We start from the raw sequence: 19305 nt of genomic DNA on the forward strand, positions 1-19305 counted from the left end.
CTAAACTTCTAAAACCGGGGCAAGACAATAAACCTTCAATTAAATATAGCCTGAGCTGTAGCCTCGTGATTCGGTTACGCTGGCTGAATTCCAGTCCTGCAGGGCGTGGAGTCAAAAGGCACAAAAGAACGACGAATACACTTACCCTTCATGAGTACAGTGCGGCTTGGAGGGAGGTTCAGAGAGGAAATGTGACCCGCTGGCATGCCCCATGGAAATGGAGCCAAAGTCCCAGTTCACTGGCTCTGAGGTACATCCATTTCAGATAATTCAGTAGTTGTGCAAGTGAATTTGCCAGGCGCCCCATGATAGGGGTTCTGTGCTGGCCACTCTCAGAGCAGATCCTTGGGTGCTATCAGTGGAGAACCACGACCCTTGGTTTTCATAAGATCTGGCCCTCATCACCTGCCAGGCCCAATTTCACCACTATACATAGTCTATGTGTCACTTATGCCGATTGAATAAAGCACTATTTTAAACATCCACATTTGTGGGGAACAAAAATAACATCATCACCCATCCCCTTCCAATGTGAAAGCCACCCCCGCACAGAAAAATGTTCCTTCTTCTGGATAGGCGTGGGGGTAGGTATGGAGTGGGAGCCCTAATAAGTGAAGCATTTACCTTCCCATACCCGAGACGTGGAGAGTACAGCATTGCCGTTCTCCCCCTGACAACTTGCTTCTGCTCACGTCATTGCCATTAAAAACATGACATAAGGAAATACTGGAAATATCAAGTATCATGGTGTGGATATAAAGCCAGAGCACTAGGCGGAGAGTAAAAGAGAAAAGGAAACAGGAAGAAACAGAGGGAGAGGAAGGGAATGAAAGAAAAAGAAGAAAAGGGAGAATTTGCTAAATTTTCAGCCAACTTTTTGGTTATGGAGAACCAGACTCAATGGCACAAATTCCCAGATTTTTAATGACAATGAAAAGGTTAAATAATAATCACAACTAAGAGTTATGTAGCCTTACTGTGTGTGATGCACCTTTACATGTGTATGTATTAGCAACCTGATGAGTTAGGTACAATTTTAATGCATAAGAAAGCTGAGGCATAGAGATGTTAAGAAATTATGGAGTAGGACTCAAACCCAAGCAGTCTGGCTCCAGAGCTTGAACCTGGAGCATTATGCTGCAGAGGCTTGCTGGCTTCTCTGCTCGAACGCTCTCCACGGTGCCAAATGCTCAATTAGAAGGAAGCAATGCATCTATTAGGCAATCTCATCTGCATGACCACAAACAGAACACACCTCTTTCTGATAAAAATATTTCTGATAAAAATATTATCAACCTGTGTATACATTATATACTCAGGGATTAAGGAACATGACCCTATAAATAAAATGAAATAAAATAGAATTGGTTGCTCAGGCAAGTAGAGTAATTTCAATGCCCCATTTTAATCTTGCTCTGAAGCCTTGCACAATAAATCCTGAACACTGCCTCAAGCACTATGGGCCATACACACTCCATAGTTGAATAGAAGGCAGAATTTCTGCCCATCAAGGCAATTATAGTCTAAGGAGGAATTTTCCAGCACTTTCCACATGGCCCTGTCTGTCATGATAACTCGACATATTTCAGCGGTTTCTCCCTGCAGTTGACAAAGTACAAAATTGGAAGGTCAGATGCCTTGTAGGTTAAGGAATAATTGCTTAATGGCTGAAGTTATGAAAACCTGCTTCTAGAGTCTTGCTTCCTCCAGAAAGCACAGCCCTAGCCAGAGCTCCCCAAGAGACAAAAAGAGGGTTATCCTAAAAGAGGTACTTACCTGCAATTTCTCTGTGCAGGTCTTTTTCTCTTTTCTAACTAAATGAATGCCAGTGTAGGAAAAACTTGTAAGAAAATCTCTTTCAAATAAAGTCAACTTCCAAAAACTAAGGTTTAATTCAAACCACAAATTCTATTTAAAAATCAGACAGGCAGAGAATTCAGAATAGGACAGACTCTATTAAAAGATTGGAAGGAAAAAAAAGAAGAAAAAGAAGAAAGAAACTCATAAATGGAAAAACAATGACCAATTGTAGCAGAAAGTCAACACAATTAAGAACCCCAAACTGCCTGGCCTCTGCATTTTCAGGGTTTTCTGTCAGTGTATGCTACTATGAAATACTCATTTGGTAGCCATAGAGCCTTTTATTCCGTAATATGACTGGAGTCATTTTTTTTTTTTACAGATGAACTCAGTGATTGCCTACCTGATCTCAACTCTTGAGCAATTAACAATGACTAATGTCACCAGCATTAACTCATGTTAAGCAAGCATACTTACTAGACCAAGCAAGGTATACTTGGTAGATAACTTTATATGGGATTTCAAAGAGCAACAAAGGAAATGACTCAGTGTCATTATTTTTATCTCTGCAGAGAAAGTTCTTAGCATTCTCTGAAAGTCTTGTGAAACGTATCATAGTAAGAAAAACTTTAACATCATTAAAGAAATAGAGAATGAAGGCCAGGCTATCCACCAGTTGGTAAAAGAATATGGTTATATTTCAGGTGTCCAACAATGGCATAATACAATAGGCAAATACATCATTCAAAGGGAAGAACGCTTTAGCACGTTAGCAGACATAGGCTACTAGACTAGAAATAAAGAGATAGGTTTAAACTTGGACTCAAACTAGAAGTCAGACAGAAGATTTACCAAGTGCAGACATTCTCAGGATTCTCTGGGGTGCAATAGGAGACGGATATTTTCTGATTACTTTAAATTCTGTATTCACACACAATGATGTGAAGGAGGCTTTTCTGTAGACCACTGCCTAATGCCAGAGTGTGGCCAGCTGTTTGGCTTCCTGGCCCAGGTGGGCACGCCTAAGAATTACATCCGAAGAAAAGGCACCACATTCTTCTTCTTCTTCTTTTTTTTTTTTTTTTTTGAGGGTGCCAAAAAGCATTTATTTAGTTACTGAGGTAAACATGTGCTTTGGCTTGTTTAATCCTCTTAAAAACACCATGAGAGAGCAATGATCATTCCCACTTTGTGGATTAAAAAATTGAGGTTAGTGAAGACATGTTGCTACATGACTTTTCACAACTAACAGTGCCAGAGCACTGACTGCCCAGCTCTTGAGTGACTCGAGCCCACCACCCGCAGTTGAGGACTGAGCACTCAGTCTGTGAGGTGGAGGTCACAGGTTCATTCCCACTGCTGGCCAATTAGCTGTTCCACAGCCTCAAACAGCTGCCTGCACATGGAACCAGCTGGTCACCACTGAGTCCAAGGAAACAGAGTGGCAGGATTAGTGTAAAACTATCCCTGTGAATAAAAAACAGCATGTACCCTGAGGATGAATAAGTAGCACTATCTTCTTGTGCAAAGAAGAGCACGTTATTGTAGAATCGTGCCATGCACATTGTAGATGCAACCCCTTAGCTATGCCCTTAGAACTTGGAAGGACAGGAAGACACAGTTCACCACCAGAAATAAAACTTTGACACTCAAGCCAGCCCACAGAGGGAGGAGGTGGGGCAAAAAGTTTCCTTTCTCCCTCCAGTCAGGATGGGTGTCAAGGAGTTGCTCCTCTCTGGTCTCCCGCCCTCCCCCTCTCCTCTCTCAATGGTCTCCCAGACATATTGCCCTCCCTCTCCCCACCCCTATTTCCCTTCTTCCCCTTGGCCCCTGACAATGGCTTCCATTTGGCTCTCTTTTGAGGGAGGAGTGGAGGTTTTGGTGTTTCAGATATTACTGGATAAGGGAAAATTATCCTTTCCAGACCAGCATCAAAGTGAAACACTGACAGGATAAATAAATCTTCCTCTGTGTAATATTGACCATTTCAAATGGCCTAACTCTGTCCATCTCCCCAGAGTCAGCTACTGGTTATTCCAGCCTGCAGGAGGCAGGGTCCTGAGGGTCTAAGCATCGGGGACAGCAGGTCAGGAAAGATGCCTCATCAGGCTTTACAAGTTACAGGAAGTTTCTCCAGACTAGGTTAGTGTTGAACCATTTTTTTTTTCTTTTTTTTCTTTCTTTTCTTTTCTCTTCTTTTTATTTTATTTTTTTAATTTACATCCAAATTAGTTAATTAGTTAGCATATAGTGCAACAATGATTTCAGGAGTAGATTCCTTAACGCACGCAATGGCACATTGTGTATACATTAGTTCTGCAGACATTAAATGATCAGAAACGTATGTTTCAATCTTGAAAGAATTTCCACGAAAAGAAAATTGCAGAATAAAATGTATTAGTATGATTCCATTCAAAAACAATCAACAAACTCATTAAGGGAACAGAGTTGTATCAACGGAAAATGTATAGATGTATAGATACCAAACTACATTGTTTTTGTGTGTTGGAAAGGCAAGATTGAACAATTATTGTCAGATTTTCCTTCAGACAACTAGGTGTTGTTTGAACTATTACAACAAATATGCTTTTCTTTTGTAATAGAAAAAAATAATTTTATTTTAGAGAAATTTTATTTCATCCATAAACTTTTCTTAAGTTAAGCCCATTCAACTTAGAAGTGAAGCAAATACAGGGTGCCTGGGTGGCTCAGTTGGTTAAGCATCCGACTTCGGCTCAGGTCATGATCTCATGGTTTGTGGGTTCAAGCCCCACATCGGGCTCTGTGCTGACAGCTCGGAGTCTGGAGCCTGCTTCGGATTCTGTGTTTCCAGCTCTCTCTGCCCCTCCCCCACTCACGCTCTGTCTCTCTCACTCGCTCTCAAAAATAAATAAACATTAAAATAAAAAAAAAGTGAAGCAAAGACGACTCATACGGGGGTAGACCAAGAGACATTTGACCCTCCCTTCCTTACTTTATTAATGTAGGGAATGAAGTTCAGAGATTTAAGTGACTTGTCCAAGGTCACACAGTGGTGGGTGGTGGAGGAAGACTAGACTCCTTTCTCCTGGCGCCAAATGTGGTGCTTTCTCCTGTATTGCTCAAACTTGGTCATCTGAGTGACCAAACAGAAGAGACTCAACTTCATTCTCAAAAAATTGGAGAATACTCCCTAAAAATGCAAATAACTTCATTGTGGCATCAAGTTTTACTTTAAGAACGAATACCACATAAATAAACAACTGCCACATGCAACAATATAGATGAATCTTACAAACACAATGCTAGGAAAAGAATCCACCTGCAAAGGGCACATATTAAATGATGGCTACCCCAGATGATGGTGCCAGGGCAGGTGCAGATGGGGGCTCTGGAAAGGCTCCACTTCTTCCTGGGGGTGCTGATCGCATAGATGCATCCACTGTGTGAAAGTACAGCAAGCTGTATGCTTATGAGTGTTCGCTTTTCTGTACACGGGTTATGTAATATGTTCATTAAAAAAACTAATGTGAGTTTTACATGCATAATATTCCCATAATATTCCCATTTGTTTTCATATATATTTTTTTCAAGTCTTGAAATAAAGTTGACTGTTTATAGAAATATGCTATATTCATTTTGTCACTTCACATAGCACTTGGTAAACTCTGGATGTCTCTAGAAGGGTCAATATCCTGGTATTGATGAGAGGCATGGGGTCATGGTCATCTCTGGCTGTTCCAGAACAGTCAATAGAGTGTTCCAGAGCTTGGACAATGGAGTTACACCGCCTGAGTTTGAATAATGACTCCACCTTTCCCGGCTATAAACTAAGCACCAGTAACGTAACTTCCTTATACCCCCAAAAGGGTATATACCACAATCGGGGTTTGAGGATTAAATCAGATAATCTGTTTAAAGCATTTAGTATAGACCTGGCCCATAGTAAGCATGGGAATAAAGGTTAATTATTGCTAACTACTATCATGCTGTGAGCAAATTTTAACCCTTCTCCCTTACATGTGCCTGTCCTGTCCTCACCCCCAAAACCAGGACACCACACATTGCTTTATACATATCAGGTGCTCAATAGTTTTTCAGTTGAGTTGGAGCCAGTGATTCTCTGTGGTCTGTAGGAGGGAGTCCAGTCTCCTTAGTTTTAATTTAAGGTTGTCCCCATTTCAGTTCCAACCTATTTTCCAGCTTCAGTTTCTTCACTGTCCTATATGAATCCCGTGTCCCGATCATACAAGTCTGAAACCAATTCCAGTATGAAGTGTGACTTTCACTTTTCTCAGTGTTTCTTTGTTTATGTCTTGTATTCTCCCACTTCTTCAGAGAGCCTTCCTCTTCTGTACCTTCTATAACTTAAGGAATCTTTTAAGACTGAGATTGATCTCCTATGGCAATGCTTCCAATCTTTCTTAATTCACAAAACCCTTTGAGACTCTGGCAATTTTAATTTGACAATTCTCCTGGAAATAAATATGTACTTATATACAAAATGTCCCCCTGAACCCCGGTCCAGCCCCCCCCCCCCTCGCATCTACAGTCCTTCAGCCATCATCACCGTCACAAAGTGACTCTTAGTCTCTTTCCCCACAGTAATTCCTCTCTGGACTAATACATTGCTGCTTCTTTTACTATTTATGTCCACTTTCATGTGTCTTTTTCCCTCACACTCAGAATGTAAGATAGCCCATTATATCATGCAAGAGATTCCTGGGTCAAAAGAGATCTCTGAATACATACTCTTTAAAAGGTCAGGGGTCATCAGTCAAGAAAAAGACTGCTTTAAGCTCAGAAAGCCGACCATTTTCTGCCAGCAGCCAGGGGTGATCAAGGGTATGAGGAGATCCGACTTTCACCGTTGAGCATGTAGGCTTAGCAGAGTTACAAGGAAAGAGAAGTCAGCCAGATACATTTCAAGCCTGGGGACCCTTATATTTATAACAACATGTTTTCCTAGTAACAGTTTATTTTGCTGAAAACATTTAAATAAAAACTTCCAGAGCCTCTTTGAGAAGACGGTTTTGCATTCCCCAATCAAGCACCTGCCTGATTTTAATGTGCTACTATTTTAGTCCCTGTAAACATATACCCCCTTCCATAAGACTGGAATGGGTTTCTGTATCATTATCACACACACGGCATCTAAGAATAGAAATAGGTGCACAGGATTTTTTTTGGCTAACTCTGCTGAACTCTCTGCCTTCAAGAGCGAGGGAAGCAAACATGGGCAAGAAAACCATTTCTCACTCAACACAACACACTCCTAATGCAACAGTTCACAAAACATTCTCTCACTGACTTTAGAATATGTTCTGGATAAAATCTGAGACTCATCAAAAATGCTCCTGAATCACTCTAACCTCATTTCCTTCTCTATTCCTAGTGAATTCCAGGATCTGACAGACCCCACCTTAGCAACAATCAGATTTGGATTAGTTCTTGGGACATCCATCCCATGGGCTTTCTTTCTGTCTGAAGGGTCATTTAATTCACAGAGGAGTCACAGGCAGCTTGGGCTTCTGAGACTGTGCTCAAGGTAAAAGAAAGTGGGGTCAAAATTATGCTTGGAAATCCCTTAAGTTGTTCATAAAGTTTGATTTCAAGGTTTTGAGTATACAACCTATAAAATATAATATGTGAATCTGCATAATTATGTACAATATGTAATATATAAGTGCACATGTTTATTCTATATATAATAAATATAAAATAACATTTGATAACATGCTATTTCCTAGCTTCCCACCCCCACAGAGTGGTTGAATTTATATAAATCAAATGCACTTGAATTCAAGATCGCACTCAACTTCAGACATTAGAGAAACTTTTCGGTCTCTGAGTTCTAACCTGAAGCCTTCCTTCCTGTTGTGCTCAAAACAAGTCCATTTGGAACCAGTTGTGTATCTTGGATACGGTTTCCATGGAAAAAGCTTAATGGATACCAACAACCTTAATTAGAAAAATCAAATCACAGGAAACCTCTATCTGGGCACCACCGACTCATCTGATTATCTAAAAGACTGGCAGTTTTTTCTTTCCCAGCCAGAGCCCTGGTCTTTTGAAATTCCTATTATTTGTTGAATGAAATGTCTTTCCTTCTTCAATGAAATGTCTCACCCACCTGGTTGACTTTTGGTGTAGTACTCAAATTTTTAAAAGCCATGAAATTTAAAATATGCTCCCTTTCTGATATTGCAGCACGCAAGCAAATGTAAACTATTTGAAGCAGCTGAATGTAAACTATTTGAAGCAGTGAATGCTTCGTGTATGTATGTATTTGTATGTGCGGGGGCAGTGAAGGGTAGGGAGTACTGGAGTTCATAACTTGTAAGCGAAGTGTTATGCCTCTCAGAATGGACTTCTAGACCACGCAGTCACGCTTTTGCTATGGATGGGTGTGTCTTACTCAGTTCTCACTTTGCAGAGTTGCAAAGTTCAGCTTGGACAGCTGGTGGAACAAAGAAGACCATGCTGAGGACTCCGTGGAGAGACTATGAATGTTCTCTCCTGTGTCTGGTGAGTAGAGAATGTATGACACACCAGGAAACTCTGGAACTGTGGTAACAATAGCTAATAGGGTCAGGGTAAGGGTTAAGGGCTAAGGGAGGTATAACCTGTGAAGTGCTTAAAACGTTGTCTAGCCTACAGAGAGTCCTCCACTGGTGTTGTTGTTGCTTCTATTGTTGGCTGATGACCACAGGCATCCTGGGAATGAGTTCAGATCTTTTTGGAACCATCTCATGAAGTTTTCATAACTTACTAACCCAAGATACTTCAAAGATATATATAAAAGGCAAGCAGAGATCACCTTTAATACTAGATATTCTTTTAGAAACAAAGATTCGGCCAAGCCTTTCATCTTTGATAGCCTCAGGGGGAAAAGGAGTGGGCTTGTGACTTCCCTGTTGGAGGATGAGTAGAAATCTGCAGGGAAAATAAATATGTAGGTCATTTGGTTCAACCTGTTGACTGTAAGGCCAATAAAATGGAGAACAGGAGATGCACCAAGACAACAGACACATGTCACTATCAGTAGGTCTATCTTACAATAGGTCTTCTCCTCTCATTCTTCAATTTCCACAGAGAAAGGAAAACCAAAATCACCTTTCAAGAGAGAGGGAGAGAGAGAGAGAGAGAGAGAGGAGAGGGAGAAGGAGAGCATTCTTTTCCTTTAAAGAATGCGAACTCTATGTAGCTTTTTAAATTAACCCTACTGGGGAGATTTAACTAAGCCCACAAAGTTTTCAGATATGTGACCAAAGCTATTGTTCTACATCTCCATAAAAAGATGAATAGTCGAACAATTTATGCATTTTCAATATCTATTAATAATAGGTCACCTATCTGCAAAAAGAATTATCAAAGCCAAATTGGATTTATTACTAAAATTGTACCTTAATTAACTCAGTAGTATGTTTCTATCATGAGAACACCTGCAAAATGCCTGCTTTATTGTGGGCTATAGAAAAAGGAGCAAAGAAGACAGAGAAATAGATATGTTGCAAAATTAAATTGTGATTACTATAGATGGAATTACACATATACAAGAAGAAACACAGGGTAAGAGCTGAGACCATTATAATATAGAAATGCAAAAGGTCTATCTTTCACCTCATAAGGAGTTCACCTGCAAGCTGAAAATACGGAGATTTTTTTTTAAGTTTATATATTTATTTTGAGAGAGAACAAAAGCAGGGGAAGAACAGAGAGAATCCCAAGTAGGACTCAAACTCACGAACCATGAGATCACTACCTGAGCCGAAACCAAGAGTTGGCTGCTTAACTGACTGAGCCACCCAGGCACCCAAAACGCCAAGATTTTTACCTTTGCCATCATCTTCAGCATCACACCATCATTATTACCATCATCATTATTGGTACCATTTAATGAGTAGATTTTAAGAGCCAGCAACGTGTTCAGTTTTACATATATAAATAATCCCTATAGCAATCTTTTTGGGTTAAATTCCTACTATAATCATGATGCTGAGAAGGAACCTGAGGCATATCTTTTCTAAGGTCATACTGCTAGTGAGCAGTGTCAGGACAGTGATTTAACTAAAGTCTGTTAACTCGAAAGCCCAACTGCTGAATCACTAAGCTCTATTTCTAAAATCTTGTAAATATCAAAGTTAAGGGATAAAATGCCAGAACGCTGAAAACATTTTTAAATGGAAATTAAATTGAACATAAAGAGATGAGACAAACTAAGTTGATGATTTTATTAGCACGCTAGGGCTCGAGTGGTGGATAGCACCTACAAAAAGTTCCATGTGACTCTGTGTTTATTATTAATTGTTGAGTAACATATTATGCCAAAACTTAGCAGCTTAAAACAACACATGTTTATGATCTCACACAATCTCTGTGGGTCAGGAATTTGGAAGCTCCTTAGCTGAAGGGTTCTGGCTCAAGATCTCTCATGAAGTTGCAGTAAAGATGTTGGAGGGGGCTTGAGATATGGAAAGACTTAGCTGGGGCTGAAGAATCCATTTCCAAGATGGCTTACCCACACATTGGCAAAAGAATTTAGTTCCTTACTGGCAGTTGTTAGGAGGCCTTAATTCCTAACTGTGTGGGTCTTTCCATAGGGCTGCTTGAGTGTCTTCATAACATGGCATCTGGTTCCCCCAGAACAAGTGATCCAAGAAAGAGAACAAGACAGAAGCCAGGAAGCCTTATATGATATAGTTTTGGAAGTACATACTATCACTTCTATTGATCACAGTGTAGGAGGGGATGACACAAGAGTGTGAATAAATACTAGAAGGAAAAGATCATCAGGGGCAATATTGGACGCTGACTACCATAGACATCTTGCAAAATTTTTCATCATTGTCAACTTAAGTAAATGGTGAATTTTATACACAGGTTTTTTTTTAAGTCTGTTTATTTATTTTGAGAGAAAGAGAGCAGAGTAAGTGGGGGAGGGGCAGAGAGAGGATAGAGGGTGAATTCCAAGCAAGTTCCACACTGTTAGCACAAAGCCCAACTTGAGGCTCAAACCCACAAACGGAGAGATCATGACATGAGCTGAAATCAAGAGTCAAATGCTTACCTGACTAAGCCCCCCAGGCACCCCTACACACAGTTTTTACTAGGATGCCTAACCTAATCACTGTGGCCATTCTGAGGTATTATTGTGTTTATTTTCATGAAGCTATCATAAAATATTTGGACTAAAGAACATGGACATAGAGAATTAATTTAAATTTTCTCTCTGGATAGTATCTTTTAATAGACATTATTCAACAAACTTCCATTCTTATCATTCCTCTATTTGTCAAGGAAATTTAGATCCTGGCATCTATCACTACCACCATCGTCATCATGGCCCATTTTGGTACTGAATGGAGCCATAACAAATGTAAGGGCCAATATAAGCCCTGAATAATACTCCTTATCATGTTTCTTAGATGACAAATATTTATTAGGAATCCTCCTGATCTTCTTTCATCTGTATGTCTCTAGCATTCAGCATAGTCTGTCAGATAGTAATGCAAATAAGATGAATATTAAAGCTGCTCTTTGTGACAAGAACTTAGTGGAACTTCCTATACCTTTGGATGATGTTTGAAAGAGAAAGTTCCAAAGTAGCTTTGAAGGAATTCAGAGGAAGACAGACTACCAGGTAAGTAGAACTCTCCACGGAAGCAACATGGCCACTAAGAGAAACTAGGCCTTGTGGCCAGCTCAAAACACAAAGAGTCCTAGCCTCGCAGAAGTAGCACCAACTGTTACATCTAGGCCTTGGGAAAAATGAAACAGATTGAGTTGCAGGGAAGAAGTATAGTAGGGGGTTGGGGGTGCCTGGGTGGCTTGGTTGCTTAAGCATCCAACTCCTGATTTCGGCTCAGGTCATGATCTCATGTTTGATTCGTGGGCTCACACCCCTTGTAGGACCTCCTGCTGACAGCCCAGAGCCTGCTTGGGATTATTATTCTCCCTCTCTTTCTGCCCCTCCGCCACTGAAACACACGCATGCACATGCGCTTTGCCAACATCCCAATCTGCAGTAAGCTCTTTGACACTTGTATCTGCTCCCCTTGAACCTAAAGCCAGGACAAATGCTGTAGCAATAAACCATGAGAGTAATGCCAGAGTAAAAAGGGTCTGGGTCCGACAGAGCTAGGAGGGATTTATATGTGAGGCATCTGGAGGCAATGTGGCTGGGATACAGTCATTATCTAAAGGAATCAAATTATAACAATGGAAAAGGGGCTAAGCACCAAATCCAAACCTGATATAAAGCCAGAAATGCGGAAACAGCAAGGTAAACAGAGGGTAAGAAGCAGGGCAGACAGAAATAGGCTGGGGAACATGGCTCTGAAACAGACACTGGGAATGATTTACTCCAATCACACTTTACACTCAACACTCCATCAAAACTGCTCTTGTAAGAGATACAGACGAGTCCTTGGATTGAACAATGGTTTACATTATTTAATACAAAGGTCAGCTCTCCACTTTTTTCAGCATCATTGGACACAGTTGACCATTCCTTCTTCCTTGATTATAAGTTTCTTCATTTGGCTTCCAGGAAACTACATTTCTTGGAGTTCCTCCTACCTCATTGATTGCTCCTTCTGTTTTTCATGTTTGTTCCTTGTTTCTCAAAACACAGTCTTTTAGTCTTCTTTTTTTCTCCATGTATACACATTCACTTTGTGATTTCACCCAGTAAAATTCAGTACTTTCAGTATAATTTACATAGGAATGAATCCCAAATGAATATCTCTAACCTAACCTCTCTCATGAACCCAGATTTGGGTCTCTGCTTGGGTGTTTAACGAACACCTCAAACTTCATATGTCCCAAACTGAACTCTTTATCTTATCCCCCAAATCTCTTTTACTTGTAGTTGTTCCCATTTCATCCGATGGAAACTCCATCCTTCCAGATGTTGCAGTCAAACTCCTGGGTGTCACCTTTGAACCCACTCCTTCTCTCCCCTCATGGGCAATCCATCAGCAAATCCTATTGGCTATGCTTTCAAAATATATTCAGAGTCCTCCTTCTTTTCCCCACTTCCTCCACTTATTTCCCTTCTCTCAGCCTCCAGCTTCTCTCTCCCAGATCACTAAAGTTGTATCCCAAGCATTCATCCTGTTTCAACCTATGTCCCCTCAGCTTAACTCCAAAAGGGTAGCCAGATTGTTCCTCTTTGAAGTATGAGTCAGAGCATGTCATCCTCTTGCTTCAAACCCATTTCCCACAGAGTGAAAGCCAAATTCCTTATAATAACCAAAAGACCCTTCATGAGATGACCACCCCCCTCACTTCTCTGATGTCACCCTTGTTTCTCTCCCCCTTGCTCACTGGTCCAGCCACGATGGCCTTTTCACTGGCAGAGAGAGAGGGAGATAGGGAGACATAATCTGAAGCAGGCTCCAGGCTCTGATCTATCAGCACAGAGCTCAATGCAGGGCTTGAACTCATGAACTGCAAGATCATGACCTGAGCCAAAGTCAGATGCTTAACCAACTGAGCCACCTAGGTGACCCCCTTTTTAAAATTACTTTCTAATATATTATAAAATTTACTTTTTTATCCTCATTGATTATGTTTTCATGTGTGACTGTCTCTACTACTAGAAAATAAGCCCAACAAGGGCAAAGTTTATGCCTGTTTTGTTGACTCACATATTCCAAGTATCTAGCAGAGGGCCTGCTATGAAGTAGGTGCTTATAAATGTGTGTTAAAGAAATACACAAACAGCCAAGAATTCTTTATCCAGCAAGGCTGTCATTCAAAATAGAAGGAGAGATAAAGAGTTTCCCAGACAAACAAAAACTAAAGGGGTTCATAACCACTAAACAAGCCCTGCAAGAAATTTTAAGGGAGTCTCTCTGAGGGGAGAAAAGATGAAACAAAACAAAAACGACCAAAAGCAACAAAGACTAGAAAGGACCAGAGAATACCACCAGAAACTCCAACTCCACAGGCAACACAATGGTAATAAGGTCATATCTTTCAGTACTGACTCTAAATGTCAATGGACTAAATGCTCCAATCAAAAGACATAGCGTAACAGAATGGATAAGAAAACAAGATACATCTAATGTTGTTTACAATAAACCCATTTTATACCTAAAGACACCTTCAGATTGAAAGTAAGGGGATGGAGAACCATCTAATGGTTGCAAAAAGAACACTAGAGTAGCCATACTTTTATCAGACAATCTAGATTTTAAAATAAAGACTGTAACAAGAGATGAATAAGGGCATTATATCATAATTAAGGGGTCTATCCACCCAGAAGATCAAACAATTGTAAATATTTATGCCCCCAATGTAGAACAACCCAAATATAGAAATCAATTAATTACAAACATAAAGAAACTCATTGACAATTATGCCATAATAATAGGGGACTTCAACACCCTACTTACAGCAGTGGACAGATGATCTAAGCATAAAATCAACAAGGAAACAATGGCTTTGAATGACACACTGGACCAGATGGACTTAACAGATATATTCAGAACATTTCATCCTAAAGCAGTGGAATACACATTATTCTCAAGTTCACATGGAACATTCTCCAGAATAGATCACATAATGGGACACAAATCAGCCCTCAACAAGTATAAAAAGATTGAGATCATACTGTGCATATTTTCAGACCACAAACTCCAAATCAACCACAAGAAAAAATTTGGAAAGACAAAAAATACTTGAAGACTAAAGAACATCTTACTAAAGAATGAATGGTTTTAAGTTCCTCTTTAACTAAAGAGGAAATTTAAAAGTACATGGAAGCCAATGAAAATGATAACACCACAGTCCAAAACCTCTGGGAGACAGCAAAGGTGGTCATAAGAGGGAAGTATATAGCAATCCAGGCCTTCCTAAAGAGGGAAGAAAGATCTTAGATACAAAACTAACCTTACACCTTAAAGAGCTGGAAAAAGAATAGCAAATAAAACCCCAAACCAGCAGAAAATGGGAAATAATAAAGATTAGAACAGAAACCAATGCTATCAAAAACAAACAAACAAAAAAACACAGTAGAATAGATCAATGAAACCAGGATCTGGTTCTTTGAAAGAATGAACAAAATTGATGAACCCCTAACCAGTATGACCAAAAAGAAAAAAGAAAAGACCCAAATAAATAAAGTCAAGAATGAAAGAGGAGAGAACACAACCAATACTGCAGAAATACAAACAATAATAAGAGAATATTATGAGCAACTATATGCCAATAAATTGGGCAATCTGGAAGAAATGGCTAGATTCCTAGAAACATATAAACTACAAAACTTCCCAAAAAACAAGAGCCCAGGGCCAGATGGCTTTCCAGAGGAATTCTACAAAACATTTAGAGAGAAGTTAATACCTATTCTTTTGAAGCTGTTGCAAAAAACGAGACATGGGAGGACTCTTCCAAACTCATTATATGAGGCCAGGATGACCTTGATTCCAAAACCAGACAAAGACCCCACTATAAAGGAAAACTACAGACCAATATCCCTAATGAACATGGATGCAAAAATTCTCAACAAGATACTAGCTAACTGGATCCAACAAGGCATCAGAAGAATTATTCACTCCAATCAAGTGGAATTTATACCTGGGATGCAAGTCTGGTTCAATATCTGCAAATCAATGTGATATATCACATTAATAAAAGAAAGGACAAGAACCACATGATCCTCTGAATAGATGCAGAGAAAGCATTTGACAAAATACAGCAATCTTTTTTGATAAAAACCCTCAAAAAAGTAGGGATAGAAGGATCATACCTCAAGTTATAAAAGCCATATACAAGAGACCCACGGCTAATATCTTCAAAGGGGAAAAACCGAGACCTTTCCCCCTAAGGTCAGGAATACGACAGAATGTCTACTCTCATCACTGTTATTCAACATAGTATTGAAAGCCCTAGCTTCAGCAATCTGAAAACACAAAGGAATAAAAGGCATCCAAATCGGCAAGGAGGAAATCAAACTTTCACTCTTCACAGACGACATGATATTCCATATGAAAAACCCAAAAGATTTGACCAAAAAATGCTAGAACTGATCCAGGAATTCAGCAAAGTAACAGGATATAAAATCAATGCACAGAAATTAGTTGCATTTCTATACACTAGTAATGAAGCAATAGAAAGAAAAATCAAAGAATTGATCTCATTTACAGTTGCATAAAACCATAAAATACCTAGGAATAAACCTAACCAAAGAGGTGAAAAATCTATATACTGAAAACTATAGAAAGCTTATGAAAGAAAATGAAGAAGCTATAAAAAAAAATGGAAAAACATTCCATGCTCCTGGATTGGAAAAACAAATATTGTTAAAATGTTGATACTACCCACAGCAATCTACATATTTAATGCAATCCCTATCAAAATAACACCAGCATTCTTCACGGAGCTAGAACAAACAATCCTAAAATTTGTATGGAAGCAGAAAAGACCCTGAATAGCCAAAGCAATCCTGAAAAAGAAAACCAAAGCTGGAGGCATCACAATCCTGGACTTTAAGATGTATTAGAAAGTTGTAATCGTCAAGACAGTATGGTACTGGCACAAAAACAGACTCTCAGATCAATGGAACAGAGAAGAGAACCCAGAAATGGACCCACAAATGTATGGCCAACTAATCTTTGACAAAGCACGAAAGAATATCCCGTGGAATAATGACAGCCTCTTCAGCAAATGGTGTGGGAAAACTGGACAGCGACATGCAGAAGAATATACCTGGACCACTTTCTTACAGCATACATAAAAATAAACTCAAAAATGGATAAAAGACCTAAAAGTAAGACAAGATGCCATCAAAATCCTTGAGGAGAAAGCAGGCAAAAACCTCTTTGATCTTGCCCGCAGCAACTTCTTACTCAACACGTCTCCGGAGGCAAGGGAAACAAAAGCAAAAATGAACTATTAGGATCTTGTCAAGATAAAAAGCTTCTGCACAGCGAAGGAAACAATCAGCAAAATTAAAAATCAACCAATGGAATGGGAGAAGATATTTGCAAATGACACATCAGATTAAGGGTTAGTGCCCAAAATCTATAAACAATTTGTCAAATTCAACACAATCCAGTGAAGAAATGGGCAAAAGACATGAATAGACACTGTTCAAAGGAAGACATCCAGATGGGTATAACAGACACATGAAAAAATGCTCAACATCACTCATCATTAGGGAAGTACAAATCAAAACCACAATGCGATACCACCTTACACCTGCCAGAATGGCTAAAATTAACAAGTCAGGCAACAACAGATGTTGGCAATGATGCAGAGAAAGGAGAACTCTTTTGTACTGCTGGTGGGAATGCAACTGGTGCAGCCACTCTGGAAGATTGTATGGAGGTTCCTCAAAAAATTAAAAATAGAAAAACTGAAGACCCAACAATTGCACTACTATATATTTATCCAAAGGATACAGGTATGCTGTTTCAAAGGGGCACATGTACCCCCATGTTTATAGCAGCACTATCAACAATAGCCAAAGTATGGAAAGAGCCCAAATGTCCATTGACAGATGAATGGGTAAAGGGGATGTGGTGTACATATACAGTGGAGTATTACTAAGCAATCAAAAAGAATGAAATCTTGTGATTTGCAACAACATAGTTGGAACTAGAGGGTATTAGTCTAAGCGAAATTAGTCAGAGAAAGACAAACATCATATGACTTCACTCATATGTGGAATTTAAGATACACAATAGATGAATATAAGGAAAGGGAAGCAAAAATAATATAAAAACAGGACAGAGGACAAAACATAAGAGACTCTTAAACACAGAGAACAAACTGAGGGCTGCCAGAGGGGTTATGGGTGGGGAGATGGGCTAATGGGCAAGGGTCATTGAGGAAGACACTTGTTGGGATGAACACTGGGAGTTATATGTAGGGGGTGAATCACAGGATTCTACTCCTGAAATTATTATTGCACTATATGCTAACTTGGATGTAAATTAAAAAATAAAAATACATAATTAAAAAAAGAAATCCACGATTTAGATAGTAAGGGGGTGAGTCTTGACACACTGCAGAGAAAAGACTTCTATAGAAGGATGAGAGATAAAGCAAAAAGACCAGGTAGTAGCCTAGCATTCCAGCTCAGATAGGATCTGTTGCGGCTTGGATAGGTGGTGGCTGTTGAGTAATCCCGTTTCTGGCCCAGTCTCCTTACCTGAATAGAGCTGGCCTCACTGTTAGCAAGTGCTATACAATATGTCCCCATTTGGTCCTGGCGTTACTCCTAGGTCTTGTTAGCTAGTATCTCTTTAAAGCCCAGCTTCAATGTGAATATCCATGTGAAACCAAAACAGACTTCTGCCCCACTCAGCTGAATTCATTGCTACCTTTTCTTGTTTCCACAGTGTCTTGCCCATACCTTTTATGTAATGTTCATTGCATTGTATGAAAATTAGAATAGGTATCTTCCACTTAGCCATAAATTTGTGCTTTCCCTGTTCAATTGTGAGGCCCTGAGAACAGTGAATATGTTTCATTGCTTTTTATCTTTGTAACAAACCAAGATTAATGCCCACCCATGGTAAATGGTCAGCAAATAAATAACAATTATTTTAGATCCAACTCAATTAATTTCATTTTGAAGAGGGTTATCTTTTTGTCTTCAACAGTTCTAATGTAATCATATGGTAGCAACAGATGCAACATGATTCTTTCTCAGAGAAGTCATGAATTTTTACAATTTTTAAAATGTCTTTTAAGTAAAGGAGATGGACCAACATTTCTATGATTAAAAAAATTAATGCAGTATAGCTCAAGCATAATATCTTGGTTTTTGGTTTTGGTTTTGTTTTTTACCAAAAAAAAAAAAAATTCAGAATTTCAAGCGATCGCTCATTAAGTCCCTGGTTTGTGGCCTTGAAAGTTAAGCAAGTCTTCAGCTCTAAAGAAGCAGATTAAACCACTTGTGCTGTCAGCTTGAAGCATTTGGAAGCTGGCCAGAACTGCTTAAGAATCTTTTTTCTTTCTTATTCTCTTCCTTTCTGCCAGGCTCTCCCAGGGAGTTCACTTGCAGAATCAAATGAAAACCAATCCCTTTTATGCAAACCTTCCTGAAGCAGCAGGGCTATGTTTGGTCCCGAGAGCGGAGGTTCGTGCAGTGGAAGCCCTGGTGGTGATTTCTCTCTACCCAGGCCTTGCCAAGGTCCTCCCCACCACGCAGTGATGAAAGGAAGGATCAAACAGCCCTCTCAAAGCCAAGCTCCATCAGACCTGCCTTTGCTAAATATAGTGCACTTCAATAAACACCATTGTGAATTTGCAGTTTGCTTGCTGGAAAATACACCACCACCTCCATCAAAATTTTATGCATGCATGTATGTATTCAGATCTTTCTCGACTCTCTTTTATCAACTAAAATACTCAGCAAATTTTCTTTTCGTTTTCAATTTGATATTCAATGTTTCTGCTCAGCACAAATTAATTGGAGGAAGCACTGAGTCAGGGAAAGCTGAATGAATAAAGTTTAACCACAAACAAGGTGGAGGTCTCTGAAATTCTTAAAAACACCGCCTTCAG

At 39.5% G+C, this 19305-nt stretch overlaps 1 long non-coding RNA gene across 1 annotated transcript; it reads left to right on the forward strand.

Moving 5' to 3' along the window:
• The first annotated feature begins 7739 nt into the window (after positions 1–7739).
• LOC132693287 (uncharacterized) lies at positions 7740–19274 on the forward strand. Its single transcript, XR_009616702.3, has 3 exons — positions 7740–8056; positions 8216–8307; positions 18778–19274. It is a non-coding gene; the product is annotated as an uncharacterized LOC132693287 (long non-coding RNA).
• The last annotated feature ends 31 nt before the right edge of the window (positions 19275–19305 follow it).

Source organism: Panthera onca, chromosome B1, assembly GCF_046562875.1.
Source record: "Panthera onca isolate mPanOnc1 chromosome B1, mPanOnc1 haplotype 2, whole genome shotgun sequence".
Classification (NCBI taxonomy): Eukaryota; Metazoa; Chordata; class Mammalia; order Carnivora; family Felidae; genus Panthera; species Panthera onca.